Below are 23,611 nucleotides of genomic sequence, written 5' to 3'. Positions count from 1 at the left end.
TGTCACTTTCAAACCTCCACCACTTGGGTTGTTTTTTCCCCCTCTTCTCCCCTCCCCGGGCAGAAATCTCACATCTGGTCTCACTTGTGAGGCTGGTCCTTCCCTCCCAGGGGCGCCATATTTTTCCCCCTATAACTTTAAATCAGAGGAGCATTTCAGTAAATCACAGGGAACACTTATTTATTGGACATAGTTTTGGGTCTCTTAAAGCATGGAAAATAAATTTAATGGAGCGTTCGGAGCATTTCTCCAATCTTTTGAGGGATTACTTGGAGAATTTGTCAACTGCGCCAAGCCCAGCAGCAAGATCCAGAGAGACGGGAAGGAAATGATGGGAGAATCTTCTCGGAGGACCCAGGTGGATCCTAAATCACCCCCAGAAAGATGAATATGAGAGGACCAGTTGCCAGCAAGATTGATAGGCAGCATCGCCATTTATTTAAGAAACTATCATTTCAGCGGGAGGATGACTTTAATCTGAATTATATTTTGCTTTTGTCGTCTACTCTTGCCAAGTAATTTATAGAACACCATAGCATGCTTCTTAACCTCAAACAATGGTGGAGGGAGGTGAAAAGGGGGGCTGGAGGAAGGAAAGAAAAGAGGGAAGGGAGCCTGTCTAGGGGATTGAAAACCTTGAGGAGAATGTAAGAGCAGGGCAGAGAGAAATTAATGGTGGTGGCCTGGTTGCGTGGGCAAACTTTATTTGCGGTGCCCTTCGGTGGGAAATGAGGGTGGATGGGCTGGTCTTTCTTCCTCAAGGGAAGTAAATGAGAAGAAGCGCCTCGGCCTTTAGGAACCCGAGGGCTTGATGCTCAGGGTGGCAGGGACGTTTCTTTAGAGGAGGAAGATGGAAGGCCAGGCTGCTGATGTAACTCCCAGGAGGACGTGCTTCTCATTCAGGCTGGAGCTGCTAGAAGAACAAAGGGCTGTTAATGAACGCAGACAGGCTTTGTTTTTGGAAGCAGAGGAACGATGACATTACTATGGTCATTGTGAGTTTTAGCTGCAACAGCTGCCACACCTGGTCCCTGAAACGATGGGTCTGAAGGGTCTGACTTGTCCTCATCTCAGTCTTGGTTAAGAAGGAAGAGGGCAGACGTTCTTGTTTTTAGGCTAAAATGGGTAAAGTGAGGTACAAGGTAAAAAAAAGCAACAGTTGATGGAGATGTTCAAGCCACAGGAGTGTGCAGTAGGAGACCAGGGACACAGCGGGGTCCTCTTTCTGGCTTTCATGCCCTTAGGGTCCCCGTGCGCTGGAGGAATTTGGCCCCAGATGTCCATTCACTGTGTCTCTGCTGTCCTGCAGAAAGGGGTTCCTCTCTGATGTCCTAGTCTGCCAATGTGAGCTCCTACTGACCCCAAAGCAGCCTCCTCCTCCCTGGCCCTTTCACTCTTTGCTCTTCCAGCTTGGACAAACCAGTCCTTGCCTGGGGCGTCCTGGAGAGCCAGGGAGGAGGGCCTGGGGTTGGGGAGCTCACAGAAACATGGAGGTGGTGGCTGCAGGAATGAGAAAAGGGTGGACTGTGGGTGTGAGGCCGGATGACCTGAATGTGTTGGGCTAGGTGAACCCCGCGGCAGTGCTACTCAATCCAGACTCACAGAATAGTGCGCAGTGGGACCTCCGTGTGCCCCCAGCCTCCGGGGGTGTCAATTTAGATGGGTTGGTAGGTGTGGCTGTGGAGGAAATGGTCTGGAGCTTACAGAATTACAGGACCAGGGTTTCATTGGTCAGCAAGCCCTGAAACCCTGACCATCAACTATCTTCTTTCTGGCTTTGCATGCATGTTCCTCCTGACTGCTGAAGATCCTCCAGGGTCTGGCTTCATCCAAATTTTCAGCCTTGGTTTTTTCCTCTCCTCCCTCTCTCTGGACTCCAGCCCCTCACTGTCCCGCAGGCACACTAGACTTCAGTCTGCCTTCTTCCTTCTGCTTTTGTGGCACCTGTCTTTCTGTCCATCTATTCAGTGCTATATATGCTTCAAGATGGAGACCAAATTTTATGTTCTCCTAGAGTGTGTCTGGACCAATTAGCATTCTCTGACCAGCTTGCAGACCCCACCACACTCTTTTTTTTTTCTTTTGAGGCAGGGTTTCCCTCTGTAGCCCACGATGGAGTGGAGTGCAGTGGCATGATCATGGCTCACTGTAGCCTCGACCTCCTGGGCTCAGGGCATCCTCCAACCCTCAGCCTCCCAAGTAGCTGGGACTACAGGTACACGCTATCACACCTGGCTAATTTTTAAAAAAATATTTTTTTATAGAGACACAGTCTCCTTATGTTTCCCAGGCTGGTCTCAATCTTCTGGGCTCAAGTGATCCTCCTGCCTTGGCCTCCATAGGTGCTGGGATTACAGGTGTGAGCCACCGCGCCAGTTGCCCCACTGTACTCTTTAGCATGAAACGCAACACTGTTTCCTATTGCCCCTCTTGATCCACTCCTCGGTTCCCTGAACTGTCCCATATCCTTACTGCTAAACACGGGGTTTAGATGGCTGATCTCCAAGGTTCTTAGCAGTTGTAATGACATAGGGTTCTCTGCTTTGTCTCCTCATCTGGACTGTAAACTCCTTAAGAGCAGGGAGGGTATCTTTTCCTTGCACCAAATCCCTCAATATTCTAGCCCTGAGTGGGTATTCCACAGAACGTTTGTGGATTGAGTCTATTTGAGTCCTTTTTGCCACTGGAAGTGGAAGGAGTGGGGAGCAGTGGCTTAGATGCTTTGGACGCCTGGTCTCGTAGTCTAGCCTGCAGAGACTTTGATATGCAGTTGGTGGATGGGGTAAAAATCACCATGCAACTCTCAGTGTGTTCTGCCCCAGGGAATCTACACTGAGAACTCTACCCAGCACAGGGAGAGGACTCACTCACGGGGCAGGCAGCTCCCTGCAACATTCCATTTTGTAGCCTGGTAGAAAAAGCACTCACTTTGGTTCAGACCTTGGTTTGTCCACTTCCTGCCCATGAGACTTGAGCTGGGTCACTTGATCTGAGTCTTGTTTGCTCACTTCTAAAATGGCAATTCCAAAACCAGTATTGCCCCACAGAAGGGTTGTGTGGGAAGAGCAAGATGACATGACATGGAACATGTTCTGTGCATTGTGAAGACAACAGCAGCCGAGGAGGTATGAAGTGCCGTTACAACATCTCAACATGAGAAGTAAAAACGTAAAACACAAAAAGAGAAGACCAACGGCCCCTCTCTCCCCTCTCTCACTATTGGACAAAGAACCATCCGCCTCGCCTTTGGATAATATGCTGTGGAGCCTCCCCTCTCCTCCAGTAAAAAAAAAAAAAAAAAAGAAAAGAAAAGAAAAGAAAAGAAAGTCAAGTGAGAGGGAACATCCTGGTATATTCTGAAAGTTGACTCTGGGAGGAGAGGAAAACATGAGCAAACAAAAGCTGTCATTCACTGGCAAGCTGCTTCCTCTGGGGAATAATCTCTGTGAAGAAAAATTAAAGATCTCAGCATTGCCCTGAGCAGGCACACAGCCCACGGCTATGCTAGTAGAATGGCAGCCTCTGGGACGGGGCCTTCCTGCCCCTTCTTGGGGTTTTGCCAGCTCTGAGGGGGCCATGCTGTTGGGTAAGAGTCTGTCCGCTGCCCCCTGAGTGGGCACTGTCTCCCTGGCCTTCAATGTCCCAGCAGTTTTTGTGCCTGGCAGTGTCAGAGTTTGTGCCCCGGGCCGAGAGTAGAATCTTAACTGCCCTGAGCCGTCTCACACACTCACGCCTCTCTCCTTATCCTGTTCCAACTTCCTCTCTCTTCCCACATCCATCTGCCTTGCCATGTCAACTTTCACCCCATGACTCAGAAGTTAGAGGGCCCCTCGAAGCTGGCAACTGGGGCTCCAGCCTTCCAGAAACCTGTTTGTGTGCAAACAAAGGACTCCCCCCTCCACACACACACACGCCATCGCGACTTTCCAAGATGACGATTGAGTTTTTCCCCTGTTCTGCTTGATATTTCTGCCAAAGCAAGAAAAATCCTCGTTGAAGTCTAGCAGGAAATCCAATAAAAATTCTTCAAAAGACGGGCTTGACATTGAAAAACAGCAAAATTATAAAATAGGCCTTAGAAAAGAGAAAGGAGAGTTATTATATCTGGCACCAAGCAAAAGCCCCGAGACCCCGTCCAAATGAGCCATCACAGATTGAAAGTGTTTAGCTTTCCGTTGATTAAATATGGAGGAGGACCCAGGGCCTGCCAAGCCTTGGGGATCCAAAGTTTGTTTTCAGTCGGAATGTGTTTTCAGTCAATGGAAAAAATGGTCGGCCCGCGCTGGGCTATGTAACCGAGAAGCCTCAGGTTTAGCGTGAGTAATGGCTGTGAAGCAGAAAACCATGAGAGCTGTTAATCATCCCTCCCAGGCCCCTGTAATTTAACTCAGCGACTCCTTCGGCTTGGAAAGCTCCCCCCACCCTCTTCCTCCTCCCCCTCCCCGGGTTCATTTTGCTCCAGGGGGAGTAGATGAGTGCTTCTGCTTAGGGTCTCTATATTTCAGTTCTTTAAGCTCCTCAGCCCCAGACCCTCTCCCCATCAAGGCCCCACTGTCCCTGCTCTGAACATCCTGGGATGTGGAGACGGGAGAGTAGAGAGGCAGTTGCATCGTTGGAGTTCTTTCAGGGAAAAAAATCTCTTTGTCCTATGAGCTTCCTGGAATCGAGGCCTGAAAAAATCTCTTCCTTCACCATTGCCTTTCCAGGGGAAGGTGTTTTTCAGAGATGTTTATGGACATTCTTTAATGGGGTTATCTCATTCTAGCCTTGCAACGTTCTTTTATCCTGGGCTTTCATCTGTCCCTCCTCATTCTCTTACCATGAAGAGTATACAAAGTCTGGTTTGTCTTGTCATTAAAGTCCCCATGAGCGAGGCCTAAGAGAGAGAGAGAGGAGAAGGAGGAGGAGGGAAGAGAAAAAGAGAATGTGGGGCTTGTGGGGCTGGGCTGGAACTCAGAGGTAGGTCAACGGGGAGAAGAGGAGAGTAGAAAGAGACAAAGAAGCTGGGAGGAGAGAGAGGAAGAAAGAGAGGTATATCTGGAGGGAGAGAGAGATTAGCGAGAGAGTGGTGGAGAGAGAATGCATGGCCATGGGGCTGGAACTCTGCGGTAGGCCAACCCTTCTTTCCTCTCAAATGCAAACACGATTCTACATTCCTGCTTGCCCCAGCCACCTACCCGCTCTTCTCAAGCGACGTTTTACCCACTGTAAGTGGCCTCATGGGAATGAGAGTGCCGGTGTGTTTCTGATTCTCTCTTCTGTACTCCCCGCATCGCATTTACCAGGTGCCTTCAGTGGCTCTAATGGTTTCATCAGCTTCAGAGCTCTCTCTCCAGATAACTGCTATTCATGGGTCACATTTCACGGACATCTGTTTTAAGATCGCAGGGGCAGGCCCAGTGGAGCATGCTTTTGGAGTCTGTTCGTTTCAAAATGGCGGCCGCCCTCATCCTCAGCGGAACTTCCCAGTCCGGAGGGCTCCATCCCTTTCAGTTGGGCACCAACATTTGGTTCCAAGAAGTCACATCAAGCAAATATTTCTTGAGGACTAGGCAAATAAACGGAAGAAATGAGTAAAGAAGTGGCTTTAAAATTACAACATATGAAATGCTCAGTGGTTTAGTGGAAATAGTTTTTTTTTTTTTTTTGGTAAAAAGAGCAAGTCAAGTCTTGGGCAGCTTGGCTATAAGGGCCAAGAGCCCCATCAGCAGATACCTGGAATGGCCAGTGAGGCTGAGAAATGAAAAAGAGACAGCTCCACGGCGCTGGCTTGTCCCAGAGAGCCAGTGAAGAGAAGCTCTGGGCAGGGAGAAAGTTAAATAAAAAGCTGTTGGTAACATGCTCTGTGTGTGTGTGTGTATGTGTGTGTGCATGCAAAAGGAAGACGCTTGGCATGCCCCTCTTCTAGGGAAAGGAAGATCAAGGGGGTTAGTATAAGAAGAAGAAGAAGGACAGAATGGAGTCAAAGTGAGTCCTCACAGACAACTCGCTGCCTTTCCATGATTACAACAACCTCCTCCTCTCCTCCATCTCCATCCCTCTGCATTCGCTTCCTCCTCCATCTTCTCCCCCTCCTCCTTTGCCTCCTCCTCCGTCTCCTCCCCCTCCTCCTTTTCCTCCTCCTCCTTCTTTTCCTCTTGCATCTCCTCCCTCTCCTCTTTTTCCTCCTCCTCCTCCTCTTCCTCCATCTCCTCCCCCTCCTTCTTTTCCTCCTCCTCCTTCTCTTACTCCTTCTCCTTCCCCTTCTCTTCCTCCTCCATCTCTTCTTTTTCTTCCATCTCCTCCTCCTCTTCCTCCTCCATCTCCTCTTCTTCTTCCTCCATCTCCTCTTCTCTCTCCTCCATCTCCTCCTCCTCTTCCTCCTCTATCTCTTATTCTTCTTCCTCCCTCTCCCCCTCCTCTTCCTCCTCCATCTCCTCTTCTTTTTCCTCAATCTCCTCCTCCTCTTCCTCCTCCCTTTCCTCTTCCTCCCTCTTCTCTTCCTCCTCCTCCTCCACCTCAGCCTCCTCCTGTTCACTATGGCTAAAATCATTTATTGATTTCAATGTGTCCTCCTTGTGGCCAAAGCTTTATATATTATCTAATTTAAACCTTTAAATAATTATCTGGGCTATACCTTATGTCTCTTCTTCACAATAAGGAATCTGAGGTTCAGAGATGGGAGAAGCACAGAGTTGGTAAGTGTGCCCAAAAGTCGGGATTGGAACCCAGATCTGTCTAGCCTCATGCCCTGAACCACATAAAGGCAGGCTGGTGAGTAGACTGCTGTAGGCAGTGATCCCAGGACCCAGACCTTTGGAGACACCCCAGTAGGGCACACATCAAAGATCCCACTTCACACGTGGAAGAAAACCAACAGCCCCATAGGGTGGGGGTCTGCATTTCAAACAACCCTGGAGGCTGTGGACTGAGCACCTCATGGGCAGCAGTGGGACTGGGTTGGAGGGGTCAGTGGTGGGTCACTGTCATCATCAATCAACCACAGCCTTTTGTCTGTGGGGTGTGGGGAGCGGGAAGGGGCGGGGCTGGGCACCAAGCAGAGCAGGTGGAGCAACAGAATTTATGTAAGGGGCTCTTTTGGGGGTAGGAGATGGCAAGGGGCATTTAGAATTTTAAGGGAAATCTTCATGGCTTGGGAAATCCCCTGATGGGAGACTGTGCTGTCCCGAAGTCCTACAACTGTGCTGATGGGTGGCATTCCAATCCCAAGCTAGTTCAACCCAGTGTTGAGCCACCCCTAGCACTAGGGTTCTTATAGAACTGTCCATCCAGTTTTGAATGCCTCCTTCACTTGCATCACCACAGTCCTAGAAGGTAGCAAGAAGTACATTATTATTTTATATCTATGTGTATATTTTAGAGACAGGGGCCTGTTCTGTCCCCCCAGGCTGGAGTGCAGTGCTGCAATCAGAGCTCATTTTGCTTCAAATTCCTGAGCTCAAGTGATCCTCCCACCTTAGTCTCCCAAGTAGCTGGAACTACAGGTGCATGCTAGCATGCCTGGCTAATTAAAACATCTTTTTTTTTTTTTTTTTTTTTTTTGAGATGAGGTTTCACTATGTTGCTCAGGCTGGTCTGGTCTTGAACTCCTGGGCTCAAGCAATCTTCCTGCCTTGACCTCCCAAAGTGCTGCGGTTATAGGTGTGAGCCACCAAGCCTGGCCTGAAATACTTTTTTATATTGGAACTCAGAGAATCTTATAGTCCAGTTGGGAAATAGATATGCATGAAACATAACACATGCACACACGCACACACATGCACATTACATGCCAGGCACTGTTTTAGGTGATTGCATGTATTTACAGAGATCATCCTAACAGTGACAGGCTGAACTAAGAACTCCCGTTATGCCCTTTTCATTAGAAGAAACGGAGGCACCAGGGAATCAGTAGCTCGCCCAAGGCTGTGTGGCTAGTGAGTGGTGGGGCCAGGATTCAACCCCAGGCTGCCAGGCGCTGTGTGCAGCTCCTAACCAACGCAACCCACTGCCCGTGGGCTGTGTAGAGAAGGCGGGAAGTGGGGTGCATTTAAGATTGGGCTGAAGAGCTGAAGTGAGCAAGCAGGACTCAGAGACAGGGCCTGCGGGAGATCAGGGAGAAGGCGGGGGAGGCAGCTAGGGAGGAAGCTTTGAGGCAAGGGGAGGGCATGGGGTGATCTATGCAGGGCCTTCCCGAGCAGAGGCCCCGGACCAGACTGAGCCTGGGACTTGCTGGGGACAGCAAGTGAGTCAGATTAGAGAGGGAGGTGGTCCCGGGGGCAGTTAGAGAGCAGGCCAGTGGCAGGCCAGTGGGTGGGTAGTCTTGGATGCCAGGCAAATAATTTGATGTGCACCTTCTGAGGAGGTGGCTTCCGGGGGGATTGTGAGCCTAGAGCAGGCCAGGCATAAAGAACAAAGTCCTAGGAGGCCTGGATTCCAGGCCTGGCTCTGCCCTGAGGCATCTCACTCCTGGCCACCCAGCTCATGATTCCAGCTATCTCATTTTTAAAATAAAGGGCTTAAGCTGGGTAATCTCCCATGGCTATAAAGTTCTTTGGTAGGAACAGAAGAGTTTTAAAGGGATTGGGGGGGTGAAAGAATCTTGAGGTCAGAGAAGGTAGAACCGTAGGGATCTTGGAGACCTTCTGTCTACTCTGTTTTGCAAGTGGGGAAACTGAGGCACAGAAAGGCTGAGTGATTTTCCCAAGCCACACAGCTCATGATTGGCAGAGCTCCTGAGCCTTTAGGTCTACTATTCCTGCCAGTGCTTGCTCCCCTGCAGGGAGAAGCTGTGGGGACCTTTGATGGAGGTGGGATGGAAGAGGCAGGGCAGTGAGGCACGCCTGGAGGTGCCATGGCTTTGTCCCTGGCCCTTCACCAGCACCAGCTGGGAAATCGTCTCCACGTGGACCCAGGTCCACAGTGGCAGCTCAGAGCCACTGATCTCGGGGCTGCAGTCTGCCACAGCAAGCCCCCGCCTCTAGGGGAATGCTCTTAAATGCTCATCTGCAAAATCACCAGGGCAGCCCCTGCTTAGGGCTGTGAGCTGAGGCCATTATGTCCTGAGAGTCATCTGCAGGGGAAATCGAAGTCTGAGGTGGGACCCAAGTCAGTGGCCAGTGTGGGGTGATCCTGGGGGCCTGGGCTCCCCTTTTGGCTTGCTGGGCCCAGAGCCCTGTCCTCACAACTCCTGTGGCCCAAGAGAAGGGGCAGGTATTGTGGCCTGAGCTCCAGGGCTGGCTGGAGCTGGTCAGGGTGACTGCTGGCCCGAGCTCTGACACGTGAGCAAACCACCCTCCCAGGTTCTTCCTAGTGCCCGTGTCAAAGGCGTCTGGTAAAAGTTAACAGGTCTCCCTGTCTCCAGGAGATCAGAGGAACAACTGGAGCTTACTGGGGGTCAGGGAGAGGTCACTGAAACTTGTTTGATGGGGCAGTCTCTGGAGCTGACCCTGGTCCAGGGGCCTGTCTCACTCCCTGGTTTGATCCAAGACCCAGGACTCTTTCCAGGGTGGGCAGCCCGAGCCCCTGTCTGTCTGAAGGCCACTTACACGGTGGCCATTGTCTTCCCAGCTCCGGGTCCAAGTGTGGGTGTGGAGGGGAAGGGGTGTGGCAGGGAGGGAGCAGGATGGCTCTGCTGATGAGATGCTGGATGGAATCTGGGCCCTGGCCTGGCCTGGCCAGGTGTGACCCTAGTCCCTGACCCCTGGTGGCCCAGAGGGTGAGAAGGTGAGGGCTGGGGGCTGGGAGAAGGCTGTTGGCTAACATTTAGCAGGACCTTTGAAGATGTAAATTCTTCCCCAGCTCCTGCTGGGATTGATGGGGTCAGAGTTCACAGGCATGGTTGCCTCATTCTCCAAGTGGGCTGGAAATCTCGCAGACAGATGGGTTAGGGTCTCCTGTGACCGGACCTTCCCCAGAGGTGAAGGGCTCACAGGAAATGCTATTTCTGCTCTCCTGAATCAGGCCCAGTGACTTGGAGGCCTCAGGAGGGGCCGATGGAAGTTGTTTTTTCCCAAATGCTCACATTTCTCCTGGGTATGTATCTTGGGTGTGTTTGTGTTTGGCCCCATTAACATCAACCACTGGACCATTTGGGAGAGAATCTCTACCTCCTGCCCCTGCCTGACTTGTACTTTTTATTCTCCAAATACTAGATTGCTTGAGGCTTCCTGTTCCCCTGTGCTCTGTCCTGGTTCCTGCCTATTTCTTCTGCAGTAGCCCCGCCCATCTTCTCAGCTTAGATAACTCCTGCTCACCTTTCTGCATTGCCTCCTCCAGGAAGCCTTCTTGGAATGGCTCTGTTCTCCTATGGCATTCAACAGTTCATTCAGTAAACTAGTATTATTTACTATGTACCTGGCCCTGTTCTATTTGGAATGTATCCGTGCATAAAACACACCAAAATCCTTCCCTCAGGGCACTTACATCCTAGAGGGTAATAACAGCTTTATATGTATTAACAAACAATCTGTAGAACATCCCTACAAAGGAGGTCAATTATTTTATAATTATTTTTTGAGACAGGGTCTCACTCTGTCACCCAGGCTGGAGTGCAGAGGTACAGTCATGGCTCACTGCAGCCTCGACCTCCTGGGCTCAAGGGATCCTCCCACCTCAGCCTCCCAGGTAGCTGGGACTACAGCTGTGCCCCACCACATACAGCTAACAGGTCAGTTATTATCCACATTTCCCATAGGAGGTTACACAGCTGATAAGGGTCATGTTAAATTAACTTAAATCAAATTAAATTATTCAATGAAATTATTTAATTTAATTTAATGTAATCCTGACAACAGCCTGATGAGATAGATGTTATTTTCCTCATTTTACAGATGAGGAACCCAAGACTGAGAGGGGTTAGGTAACTGATCCCCGGTCACCTAGTCAAGAAGGAGCAGCACCATGGGGATGACTCTAAGCTGGTACAGGCCCCTATGGCCCCCATAAGAATGTCACTCTGTGTTGCCAAAGCATTTTCTGTCTGTAAAGATCTGCTTATCTTCTCCATTATCCTGGGAGTGCCTCCAAGGCAGTGATCTTGATTTATTTATCTGTATCCTTTGAACTCCCATTGTGTTGGGCGCTTAACTGGCGTCTGACAAATACTTGTCTGTGGATTGATGGACAGCTGAATTTTGGCAAAGATGAGAATAAAGCAGCTAATATTTATTGCACGTACTCTGTGCTGGGCTGTGCTTTGGTCCTGGCTAGACATGACCTCTTTTAGTCCTTACAATAGATGAATTAGCCGTCAAGAGGCTGGCTGCTAGTGTGGGCTAAAGATGGGGTTTGAATCACAGGTTTCTCACTCCAAAAATCCATATCCTATGGATGTTTCTGTGCCACAGGAAGCCAATCAATGGAAAGGTGGCCACTCTGGAAGGCATCCGACCCTAAGCCTCTTGGGCTTTGCTGTTTTGGTCCCCATTCGGCCAGACAGGAGTGGAGGGGGTAGGCCCTTCATGCTGGGAGTGGCATTTACAATAGAGTGAAAGCCATCTGGGGAAGTTGGGGGTTGGGTCTCAAGATTATCCCCACCCGTTCAGATGTGGGAAGGAGTTAAAGGGCGGCGATTGGGCACATTAAATTTTTACTGATTGTTGCTGAATCGGTAACAGTCTGTTCCAGGGAAACAGCTGGAATCAGACTGAACTGGCAGACACTGCACGTGTTCTACAGAGAAGAAAGAGGATGATGGTAAAGCAGACTGCAGTCTTCAGGCCTGGAGCAGAGAAGGGAGAGTTCCTGCTCTAGGTATGTTTAGTGCCTTTGTTCTGGCATCTGTTTTTCCCCCCTTTTTCAATTAGGAAGGAAGAACAAAGTAGAGTCTTCTGACTCATCTACCCATGGGGCTTAGGAGACTGAGGGCCACTGTGTGTGTGTTGCGGGAGGCGGGGGAATGCGTGACAGGGACCTATGGTTGTAAGGCACAGCAGAGCACCGGAGCCCATGTCCTGGGCCTCCCAGGCTGTCACCCTGTCATTGGGGCACATTGACTTCTGGTGCCCTCCAGCCTCCCGCAACAGACAGCCACGTCAAGTCCCCCTACGCCCCTTTGGTTAATCCCCTATTTTGCTTGACTAAGAGTCAAAAGGCAAGAGGACGGCACCCAAATGAACTAAGCTCACTTAAATCACTGGCAGGGTAATTTGATAGATGAGTTGGCCAGCACCCACTTCGGGAATTAAGCAAAGCCTGCGCCATGGAGACAGTGGGAAATAACCTTGAGTGACTGTGGTGAAAAGGCGGCCTCATTTCACCCGGGGGGACAGCCCCAGCCCCAGCTCTGCAACTCAGATTGGAAGACAGTGTGCAGTGTCTGCTGGGATGACGGGTGACATTTCTCTCCCGGTGGTCTCTCCCTCCAAAGCAGGACAAAGGTCTCAGCAGTGGGGCCTTGGGCAGAACCAACAGCCCCCTCGGTTGCTGCTTAGACTCACCTGGGGTTAGGGTAGCTAACTGCTGAGGAGGGGGCAACTGGAACCCTGCCTCAGGGTTCCCTCCCACCAGCCCACCCAGGTAAGGGCTCCAGCAGATGCTCTTGTTTGTTGAGCTCACTCATCTGTTGATGGAACACAGAGGAAACAAGGGTCTTTCAACAGACAGGAGTCATGTTATAAAATGGGTGTTTTATGGGCCACATGCAGAAACTGACCACTTGCAGAAGGCCACCCTACTCTGAAGAGGGGCCAGTTGTGAGGGAGAAACTTCTAGGTCCTTTCATCGAGACGAGGATTGTTAGCTCTGACTTCAGATAAGCAGAATAAACAAGCCTCAGCCCAAGTGGGAACTGGTTCTGCCCCCTTTCTTTGCTTTTCTAAGCCATCAAAGCCAAGTTCCTAAAGCCGGACTGTCTCACGGTGCTTTCTGATGGTTTTATTGTTTTGTTTATTGTGCTTATGGCAAGTGCTAACAGACCGCTTTCAAAGTGTGTTGATATTTCGGTTGTTTTTGAATGGCCCTTCTGTTTTTCTGCATCTGGACAGCATTAGAGTCTAGCCCCAGGGAACAACTGGGTTCCTATAAAAGTGTACCAGGTCCTCTTCTGCAGCAAACGCTGGCCATGACAAGATCAGACACCCCATTTGGGCAGGAACACACACCAAAAATTAGAGCGGAATCATGAGGCCACCTTCAGCAGCCAGGGAAGACAGGCCTGGGCTGGGAAGGGCCCACTGAGTGTTGCCAAGTGAACTGTGGGTGTTCTCTTTTGGTCCATGGACATGCTGTGGTCTTCCCGCAAGAAGAACTCTACCAAGCCGAGGGTAGGGTGATGCCATGAGATGTTCATTGTCCATAGCTTCATAGATTACCCCCTCCCCCAACCCCTCTGTCTTTTTTTTTTCTTTTTTTTTTTTTCTAGAGGTCTCACTCTGTCGCCCAGCAACGTAGCTCACTGTAGCCTCAGACTGCTGGGCTCAAACAGTCCTCCTGCTTCAGCCTCCTGAGTAGCTGGGGCTACAGGCACGTGCCACCACGCCCAGTTAATTTATTTATTTATTCTCTTTAGTTTTAATAGAGATGAGGTCTCACTCTGTTGCCCAGGCTGGTCTCGAACTCCTGGGCTCAAGTGATCCTCCCACCTGGGCCTCTCAAAGTGCTGGGATTATAGGCGTGAGCCATTGTGCCCAGCCTCTCTCTCTGTCTTCTAAATTTCTGGTTACCTGGTCAACCACTAGCATAGTTTTCAAATAAGAGGTTCTTGAGGATTGGACAAGGAACAAGAGCTGGAAAAGGGAGAATGGCCTAGTGTCCAGGAGAAGACTGGAAGAGGCAGCGCAGCCCCAGGGCCCCCACACTGCAGCTCCTGACCTGCTCCAGGCAGAAGCTCTTTTGGGGGATCTTTTGCAACATTGCCCAAAGGGCTGGACCTGGGAAAGGGCATGATGTAATTGTCCCCCTAAGACACTGTCTTTGGTTTTCAAGGGCTTCCCTTTCTATGTCTGCTCCAGCTCCACCCAACCCTCACCAGCCCCACGGTGTGCTGCATCAGAACATTTTAGGCTAATGCAAAACCAGGCTCCAACCAGCTCCCTCTGGTGGGAGAGAATCTGGGGGTATGATCTCACTTAACTTTGTAAGATTAGCACAAACTCAAATCTATTTCCTTATCTTTCCTTTTTTCTTTTTTTTTTTTTTTTACCCAGGCTAAAATGCAGTGGTGCAATCACAGCTTATTGCAGCCTCAAACTCCTGGGCTCAAATGATCCTCTTGCCTCAACTTCCTGAGTAGCTGGGACTGCAGGCACGTGTCACCATGCCTGGCTAATTTTTAAATTTTTTTGTAGAGATAGGGTCTTGCTATGTTGTCAAGGCTGGTCTAATCCATTTCTTCAAGGCCTTCCCTGTTTTCCCCCTTCCAAATTGCCTGAGGTTTTCTTTAGCCCACGAACCTGATCAGCTTGTAAACAGTCCTCTCTGGTTTGGTATCAGGAGTTGCAGGGCCCTCTTCTGCCTGATGTCCAGACAGCTCTGTGGCTCGGTATGACAAGATCCTGACTGAGCAGTTCCCATGAGCTCCTGCTAAGTCACACAGGATGGAGAATGAAAGGCAGCAAGTGAGCTTTGGTGCTTCCATGCTGCGGTTCAAGGAAGTCCAGGGAGCTGGGGGAAGAAAAAAGCTAGCTCTGTCAGTTGGTTCTAAAAAGAACCATGGAGGCTCTTAGACCTGCAATCAGCGTGTTCATGTCTATAAACATACTGGGGCAGGGGAAGGGCTGCAAGGGTTGGCTGTGATTGGTGATGACTGGTCTCTACTCACTAGGTCTCAAAGTTCTTGTCTTCTTTATAGCTACACACCCTAGCCTTTTTTTCTAGGTGTGTATTATCTTGTTAAGGATTCTCCTTTAAGCTGTCTGTCCTTCTTGAGGTTTTAGCATCCTTAGAATTGGATATATCCTTGTGTTTACTTTCGCCCATTTGGGACTCTGGATAAAGCCCTAAACAGAGCCATTTTGTTTTTGTGTTTTTGTGTTTTTGTTCCATTGGCTCTTGGTTCCAGCAAGGAGACAATGTGAGACGCTTGGTCCAGGGCCAGGCACATCCTGACGGGCTAGGCTGATTGGCCTCTGAGAAGCTGAGCACACCCCTCACTGAGGCAGGAATATTCTATGAGAAGGACTTTCCTGTTTTCCGATTCCTTGAATAGGCAAGGTAGAGAATGGTGGTCTTCTGTCTCCCACGCTGTGTGTGTGTGTGTGTGTGTGAACACTTGTCATTTTGAAAAATTGTAAACTTTATTTAGCAGTTTCTTTCTCACTGGGGTTTCTCCTTGTGTGAAACTTTAATTTTATAGCTTTGGCTGTTAATTCATCATGGGCACCACCATCAATAAATATTTATTGAGCTTTCACTGGGCACGGCATGTTGAAGTAAGAACTATGTATTTGACTCAAGAGGAGTTCATAGTGGATGGGGTTAGATTTTGGGAGGGGGCAGAAAAAACCTCTTTGAGGTCTCTTGCAACCCTGGGATTTTATGGCTTTGTAACCAAGGTGATAGGGTCAGTTTGACACATATCAGGCAGTCAGCTCGACATACATCAGGCAATCAGCTCGAACAAGAGTATGGGGCTTTGAGAGGTACATGGGCCATCACAAAGATAGTCGCCTTTAGAAAACCCACCCAGAACTGGCAGTGAGACTGCCATCAGCAGTGCTAGCAGATGTCCACCCTGGGACCCAGGGCTGCAAAGGGATAAAGTGGATCTTCTTGGTCTTCCTTATAGTGCCCTATGGAAGTAAGTACTTACTGATTGAGTGATGGTTTGCCCTTTGATTCTGGAATTTAAAAGGAACATAGGGCTGGGTGTGATGGCTCGCACCTGTAATCCCAGAGCTTTGGGAGACTCGGGCAGGAGGATCACTTGAGGCCAGGATTTTGAGACCAGCCTGGGCAACATAGCAAGACCACAGCTCTACAAAAATGAAAAAAATTAACAGGCATGGTGGCATGTGCTTGTAGTCCCAGCTACTTGGAAGGCTGAGACAGGAGGATCGCTTGAGCCCAGGAGCTGGAGACTGCAGCAAGCTATGATTGTGCCAACGCACTCCAGCCTGGGCGACAGAGAGACCCTATCGCTAAGTAAACTACAATAAAGTAGAATAAAATAAAATAAGGTAAAAGGAGTCTAGAGCTTGGGAAAGTTTGGAGCCTGTTAATGCTTTGGTAGGAGAGGATGGAGTGTCTTTTTTTATAGACTTCTCAGTGGCAGTCTAGTGGGTGCCCCTGAGCACTATGGGCTAGGAGAGGGCTATAGGAGGGGAGCTGTGTGAGTCTCTTGGATCCCTAATCAGAGCAGAAGCAGCTAGCCTGCCGCAGCAGTGACGCGGGCCTCCTAGAGGGTTTTCTTCAACATTATGAAGATGAACAGGGCTCTGAGAATTCCCTTTGGACCTGAGCTCCATGCTAATTGCCTCCATATTTATGGGATGATGGGAGGACCACAGTGGCAGCCTCTGAAGTAGAGTCTGGGGACGATTCAGCAAAGCGGCCCTGGCTCTGGTGATTGTTGGGCACCGGTAGATCTGAGCCTCCAGGGGCCCAGAGGCTCAGCTCCCTGTTGCCAGGCAGGCACGGTGCTATTATTATTGTTATTATTATTATTATTCTCTTTTTCTAAAAGAGAAGCTGCAACAGAAATCCAGAAAGGTGAAGTGCCCAGGTAATACTATGGGAACCACAGAGTCAAGGTAAACAGGAGCAGGAGAGTCTGTATCTCCTGCCTTCCAGCTCATGGTTCCTCCACTGCCAAGGGGAAGGGGCAGGGAATTGAGTAGTGCTGATCCTGTCTTTTTCATAAAAGATGATGTTCGGTGTCTCACAAGCAGCTGCTTTTCCCCTGAGGTTAAACTGGTGGTATTAGGGCTGAAGGAGGCTGATAGAGAAGCAAGGAACTAGGGAATACTGCCTGGTTCCATATCTATCCCTAGTTGGACTGTGGGCTAGCTACCTCGCCTTGCCGAGCCTCGGTTTCCCTATCTGTAAAGTGAGGATAACAGGGTTAACTATCTCATGGGAATGTTATGGGCAGTGGATGAAATAAAATATACAAGGAGATTCAGATCATGCTTGGAACAGAAGTTAGTGACTAATAAATAGGTGCTGAGATAGGGAGGCAGTCTGGTGGTGAAGCGTGCACACTCAGAACCTGGCTGCCTGAGCCCAGAGAGTTCAAGTGACTTGCCAGGTCACGCAGCTAGTGAGGGGCGGAGTTGTGGTGAGTTCCTAGTGCAGCAGTCTTTCCAGCTCTTTCCATGCTGGATCCTTTGATCAGGGGACTTGGGGTGGGGCTCTCCAGGCACCAGTGCTAGTCATAGGAGGGGCCCATCTTGGGGACTGGGGTGTCCTCTTAGGATAACTGTCAGTTCGTAAGGGGCACAGCATTGGAGAGATGGCAGGGGCTCCTGGGGAGATGGCTCTGGGGTGAGCCTGAGCCTCGACTTTGTCTACCACAATGCAGTGGCTGAAGTCTCCTCCGGGCGAAGTGGAAGCCACATGGGCTGGGCAGGGTGGGAACACCCTCTGTGCTCTGGGATCTCGGCATGGCTTTCCATCAAGCCTCTGTTGGTGCCTCGTTCCCGCATAAAGCCATTATGTACTGGGAGAATTAATCATGCCGTTAGGTAAGCATTATGGCACTTTTATGGCAGCTTTGAAGCTAATCTGTCACTAATGCCTGCTGGATTATCATGATTTCTTGCAGTTGTGATTCATTAACTCGAGGCCTAATGGTAATTCTATTAAACATCTTCCATCACTGTTTGCCCCAACATGTCCCCACTCTCTGTTCTATTGTGCTGTTGCCGTGGCGTGACTGACAACCTGTGTGGTCTCCAAAATTGGAGCCCCAGCGAGATGAACAGATTCCCCAGCCAGCCAGAAACTGCCCAGCCATGTGCCTACCCACTGCCCAAGCTCAGAGCACTTCTCCTTGCCTCAGCTTATGCTGCCAATGAGCATTCTTTGCACTTTTTCAACTTTAGCTTTTCTCCAGAGGAGAACACAGTGCCTTTCCTGAAATCCCCATCACTGCCTTTAAGAGGGCAGATGACGCAGAGGTGAAGGTGAGGCTGTATAGATGGGTGAGTTTCAGAGTGAGACAAGAACCCACAGCTCCCAGGGGACTGTTAGACCTGGCAGAGCCTACCTGGGCTGGAAGTGTGTTTGGGGCCCGGAGAGAGAAATAGGAGCACTGCTAAAGAAACCTGGGCACACCCTCGCCTTTTTCTTCTTGCTCAGGGCTGACAGCACTCACAAGCTAGGAGGCAGGCAGAGGGGCAGGGGAGTGGCTGTGGTGCCCATGTCAGGCCCGCCCATGTTCATAAAACCCCTTGCTGAGAGCTTTCAGCAAGAGATGGTTCTCTTAGGCTGGCTGCTGTCTGCAAAAGGTCAGCTTCAGGGCAGGGCTTGACGGATGGGCTGTGAGCAGGCAAGAAAAAGCAAGCCGAGGAGGAGGGGGCTGGTGTGTGTGTATGGGGTGGGGGGCGGGAAGAAGTCGGTGGAGACCTGGAGCGTGGGCTCTGTCCTGGTGCCAGAGGAGGCCGGGAGGACAGCGTCTTGTTCCTCCTTCCGCACCATCCATCAAGCCCAGCGCTGATATCTCAACAATCTGTAACCTCCTCCTCCTCCTCTCTAACCTGCTCAAGTGCGCACCAGCCCTGACCCTTCCCGCCCTCACTTGGGCCTCGGCTGCTGCAGGTTGATGGATGGCTTCTCCTCCCGCCGGGCTTGCCTCCCCGCAGCTGGGGAAACAGGCACAGGTAGAGGTGGGGTCAAGCCCGGGGCAGCCACAGTGACCCCGTCACTGAGACCAAGGGACCCTGTGTTCCCAGCCGCAGCAGGTGCTACGAGGGAAATAGAAATAGAACAGATAGAGGAAACAAGCAGCGAATTCCAACTATATAAGGAGGAAAGGGGAAAAAAAAGCACCCCAAACCGAAATCAAAAAACCTCTCTGCATCCCGAGGTCTTCCAAGACTTCTGAAAATCTTGAACATGGTGCGATGTCTTCTGTGCACAGTTACAACGTAGTCTGCTCCAACCCATCTGTGTTTTCTCACGCCTGTGCGCTTTAAGAACCGCTGAAATGAAAAACAAGTTAAAAAATCCGTAGATGTATATATAGTGAGGCTGAGAAAGAGAGGACAGTACCCTGCAGCCTGTACAGCCTGTATTTGCTTTTTTATTTAAATTTTTTTTTGCCAGTGTTTGTTGCAAGAAAAAGTGTATAAAAATAATCCTTAGACAACTGGAGTAAATATTCGCAACACATCAGCCGAGTGGAAGTCAGGATCCAATGCTCTCATTCTTCCTTTTTCTGGGCATTGATGGGAGGAATAGAAAGGATCTTTGCCCGTTTTTCCAGCTTCTAGGTGACTGCATTTCTTGTTCTAGTTGAAACTGGTTCTTCCGGTGAGGTTTGCAAACTGGACAGGTGGGGTGAGGACTGGATAGCTGATCCAATAATGAGAGGCTACATTGAGAAGCTCCCTGTAAGAGGGCTTAGAGGTCTTTTGAAAACAAAAAGTGACTAGCAGCCTGGAAATGGTGTGTGTGTGTGGTGGGAAGTGCTGCTGCGGAGGCCTGAGCCCGCTGCCAAGAAGGTCAGGTGAGAATTCAGCTCGGCATTGGTGGACTCCTCCTTGGCCTTGAAGTCCCCTCCTCAATACCTCAGTGGCTGGCCACCCCTGCAGCCTGGCACTGACATCCCATGCTGCTTCCTTGTTGGAACTTTTATAGGCCGAGTAGGATGTCCAGGAGGGACTCTCCAGGCATGGGGCTTGGGGGTTTTGGAATTTTAAATGAATTGAAGAGAGAGAGAGGTGGTAGGTGGGGGAGAGGGTGTGAGTAGAACAAGAGAATGACAGGGTGAAGAAAGGAAATGGGGGAAAACAGAAGTTGCAAGCCTGTGGGGAGTGAGAGAAGAGCGCGAGAAGAAGATCCAAGAGTGAGATGGTCACGGGACGGGAGTCAGCAGGCAGAGCAAGAGGGAAAGGAAATTTAATGAGGGCAACTTGAAGGCCAGCGTTCACCAACAGCTGGCGGGGTGCCGAGTTTGATCTCCTTGTGAGTCAGGCGGTCTGATTAATCGTGGCCTGTGGAGGAGGACGGACACCTGGCCCTGCTGCTGGGCTCTTTGATCTGCAGGGTTTCTCAGGGCCTGTGAGAGGGGAGTTGCATGTATGTGTGTGCTCCCAGGGCACTGAAGCCTCACGGGGGCTCCCTGGGAAGGAAGCGAGGGAGTGTAGGGAGAGCAGCCTTCGGAGAGGCCTCTGGGGCGTGGGGATGGGCCAGGAGGGGCCTGGAGCCTCCTGGAGCTGAGAGGCCTGTGGGGACAAAACTCCTGAGAGGAAGACTTTCAGGGGAACTTGGAATGGAGGGGGGCCACTTGGAGAGAAAAGTTCATAATCTCAGGGTGATTTGGCATTCACCCCACTCTCGTTCTCTGCAAGGGAATAACTGAATGGTTAGGGAGAACCAGTGGGAGTTGATAGCCATTTGCACAAAATTATGTTGCTTGTGGCTACAGGGCTGAGCCCCATTCCTTCCTTCCTTCCTTCCTTCCTTCCTTGCTTCCTTCCTTCCTTCCTTCCTCCCCACCCCTCCCCTTCCTTTCTTTTTTGAGACAGGGTCTCCCTCTGTTGCCCAGGCTGGAGTGCAGTGGTGCAATCATAGCTCACTGTAGCCTCAAACTCCCGGACTCTAGCCATCTTCCCACTTCAGCCTCCTGAGTAGCTGTGACTATCGGCACACGCCACCACTTCTGGCTAATTTTTTAATGTTTTGGAGAGATGAGATTTTGCCATGTTGTCCAGGCTGACATGGAACTCCTGGGCTCAGGGTGATCCTCCCTGCTCAGCCTCCCAAAGTTCTGGAATTATAGGCATGAGCCACTGTGCCCGGCCAGAAGTGAGCTCTTCTAGGGGTATGAGGAGAAGGGGGATAGAGGGCTCCCTCGAACTGGCTTCATTTTATACATGTTAGATGAAAACAGATTTGAGAAAAGAAAGCGACATATTGCCAAAAAAAAAAAAAAAAAGCCTCAAGAAGAAGGAAAAAAGGAACTAAAACCCTAATGCCCTTAAAAAAGAAAACCAAAAAAAAAAAAAAAATCATAAATTATGTCTTTGGACTAAATCCATTGGTGTTCTGCCAATTTCAAATAATAGTGTAACTTGATTAAAAAACTTTACAGGATTTAAAGTTGTTGGCTTCTCTGGCTCCTCCCTGAGACTTCTCCTTAAGTCACTGTCTACAACAGGCTAATTTGTTCCCAGATTCCTTAATCTTCAGTGAGTTGGTGATGACGCTTATAACTCCGTAGCCATATTTGAAGCGTTCATGATCTCTTTCGCTCATGACTTCCACCTAGAATTTGAGGAGACTTAAAACATTACCCTGAACATGTGCTGCTATTTAAATGCAGTGCGTGTGCGTGTGTGTGTGTCTGTCTCTGTGAGTGTATGCTTATGTGTAAACTTTTCAGATTTTGCCTGCCTTGGTCTTCTTCTGGGCTGCCAAACTGTTGCTCATAGCTGCCTTAAGACTCCGAAAAGGGAAGCACTGGGAACAATAAGAATGTCTCCCAAGAGTTCAGCCAGAACACAGGATGTGGGCTGGGAGGGATACAGGCTCCGATGACTTGCAGCAAAGAGAATTCCACAGTGCAGGGCACATTTTCTGGGGGGATTGGGGTTTTGACCAAATGCTATTAGCATGGTTTAGGGGGCAGCTGTGGGGCAATGCAGAGGGCATCAGCCTTGCCTCCAAAGGCCTGAGTTCAAATTCCGGCTCCATGACTCAGTGACTAGCTGCGTGACCTTGGGCCTGCCCCTTCATCAGTTTCCTCGTCTAGAAAATGAGATAAGGAAAAATCCTTGCCTCGCAGGCTTGTTCTGAGGATTAAATGCATTAGTTTCTGTGAAAGCACCCTGTAAATGATGAAGCCTTCAATTAACAGCAGGCATTAGAATTACTTCTTCTATTACAGAAATCCAGGTCTCTTTAAATGCTTGTGTTGACAGCAGGGATGTTTTAATTTCAAACAGGGTTGGTGCACAGAGGGCATTAGCAAAAGGGGCCCCCGTGTTACCTGCTCCCCTTGGGGCACCTGCTCTCCTGTAATTATTGTTTACTAATAAGTATGTCTTGTTCATCAATGTTCCATTAAACCCGGCTGCAGTCCTTCACCTGGCTGGCCTGGCTTTTCCGGATGGGACAATGCAGGGGCGCTGGGCGCTCCGTCCAGTGGTGTGTCTCTTGGCCTCTGGGCTGCTACACCCGGCCTTTCCAGGGAGGGTGGGTCCCCAGCTGAGCAAGTGGCAGCAACTCCCAAATTTGTGCTCTTGTGCACAGTTTCATTCCCACTTCAGCCTGTTTTGCTTGTTCATAAGAGGAACATTGCATACCTCCAGCCTGGGCTCCCTGGAGCTTCTCTGCTTGTCAGTAAGTCCTCAGATGTGAGGATATTGCTACGGTTGAAAGCTGAATGGGTGGTGTCTGGAGCTCAGGCTCTGGGTTCCAAAGCCTGCTCTGGCATGGGGCCTGTGGGACCTGGGACATGCCATCCCTGACATGGGGGAAACCCTTCCAGGCCTCTGTAAAACTTCTGATCAGTGTTGGGCACAGAGTAGATGCTCAAGAAATGATTATTTTTCTAAGATCAGTAGTGTTGACCCTGGGTGTACATTGAAATTACTAGGTAAAATTCCAAGGCCCAGGCCCCACCTCTAGAAATTCTGGTTGTTCTGATCTGAAGTTAAACCTTAACAACAATAGTGTTATCAAAGTTCTCAGGTGATTCTAACATGTAGCCAAGGTTAAGACATACCAGAGTGTCTCAAACTTAATGTTCATACATATCAGCTGGGGATCTTATTAAAATGTAGATTCAGGCCAGGCACAGTGGCTCACGCCTGTAATCCCAGCCCTTTGGGAGGGCTGAGGCGGGTGGATCACCTGAGGTCGGGAGTTTGAGACCAGCCTGGCCAACATGATGAAACCTCGTCTCTACTAAAAATACAAAAATTAGTTGGGTATGGCGGCGGGTGCCTGTAATCCCAGCTACTGAGGAGGCTGAGGCAGGAGAATTGCTGGAACCCGGGAGGTGGAGGTTGCAATGAGCTGAGATTGCAACATTGCACTCCAGCCCAGGTGGACAACAGCGAGACTGTCTAAAAAAAAAGAAAAATTAGCTGGGCATGGTGGCATGCACTAGTAGTCCCAGTTACTTCGGAGGCTGAGGCAGGAGGATCGCTTGAGCCTGGGAGGTGGAGGTTGTAGTGAGCCGAGAGCACACCACGGCACTCCAGCCTGGGTGACAGGAGTGAAACCCTGCCTCAAAAAAAATGTAGATTCTGAGTCAGAAGTGTGGGGCAGTGGGACTTCTGCATTACTACCAAGCCAAGCATGCCAATGCCACGATCATGGACCACACTTTGAGGAGCAAGTCTCTATCATTCCCCGATCCTTATGCCCCAGTGTGCCTGGCCAAGACTATGGATAGGAGGCCCTGGGAAGCAAGTGGAGATGAACACATGAAGAAACTTGGGTGGAAACTACTGAGGCTTCCTTAAGAATGTTCCTGCCAGGTACCAGTCCTGGAATCTGCAATCCTCTACACACACACACA

At 50.0% G+C, this 23,611-nt stretch overlaps 1 long non-coding RNA gene across 1 annotated transcript; it reads right to left on the bottom strand.

Annotated features, from left to right (window-relative positions):
* Positions 1–403: 403 nt before the first annotated feature.
* Positions 404–5,548, bottom strand: LOC107976288 (uncharacterized). The gene is made up of 3 exons (XR_001720142.4): positions 5,178–5,548; positions 1,025–1,116; positions 404–913 (listed from the first exon to the last, which is right to left on the bottom strand). It is a non-coding gene; the product is annotated as an uncharacterized LOC107976288 (long non-coding RNA).
* Between the last annotated feature and the right edge of the window lie 18,063 nt (positions 5,549–23,611).

The sequence above is a fragment of the Pan troglodytes genome, chromosome 7 (assembly GCF_028858775.2).
Source record: "Pan troglodytes isolate AG18354 chromosome 7, NHGRI_mPanTro3-v2.0_pri, whole genome shotgun sequence".
Lineage (NCBI taxonomy): Eukaryota > Metazoa > Chordata > Mammalia > Primates > Hominidae > Pan > Pan troglodytes.
The sequence above is the reverse complement of the archived record's forward strand: the minus strand, read 5'-3'. Positions and strand labels throughout refer to the sequence as shown.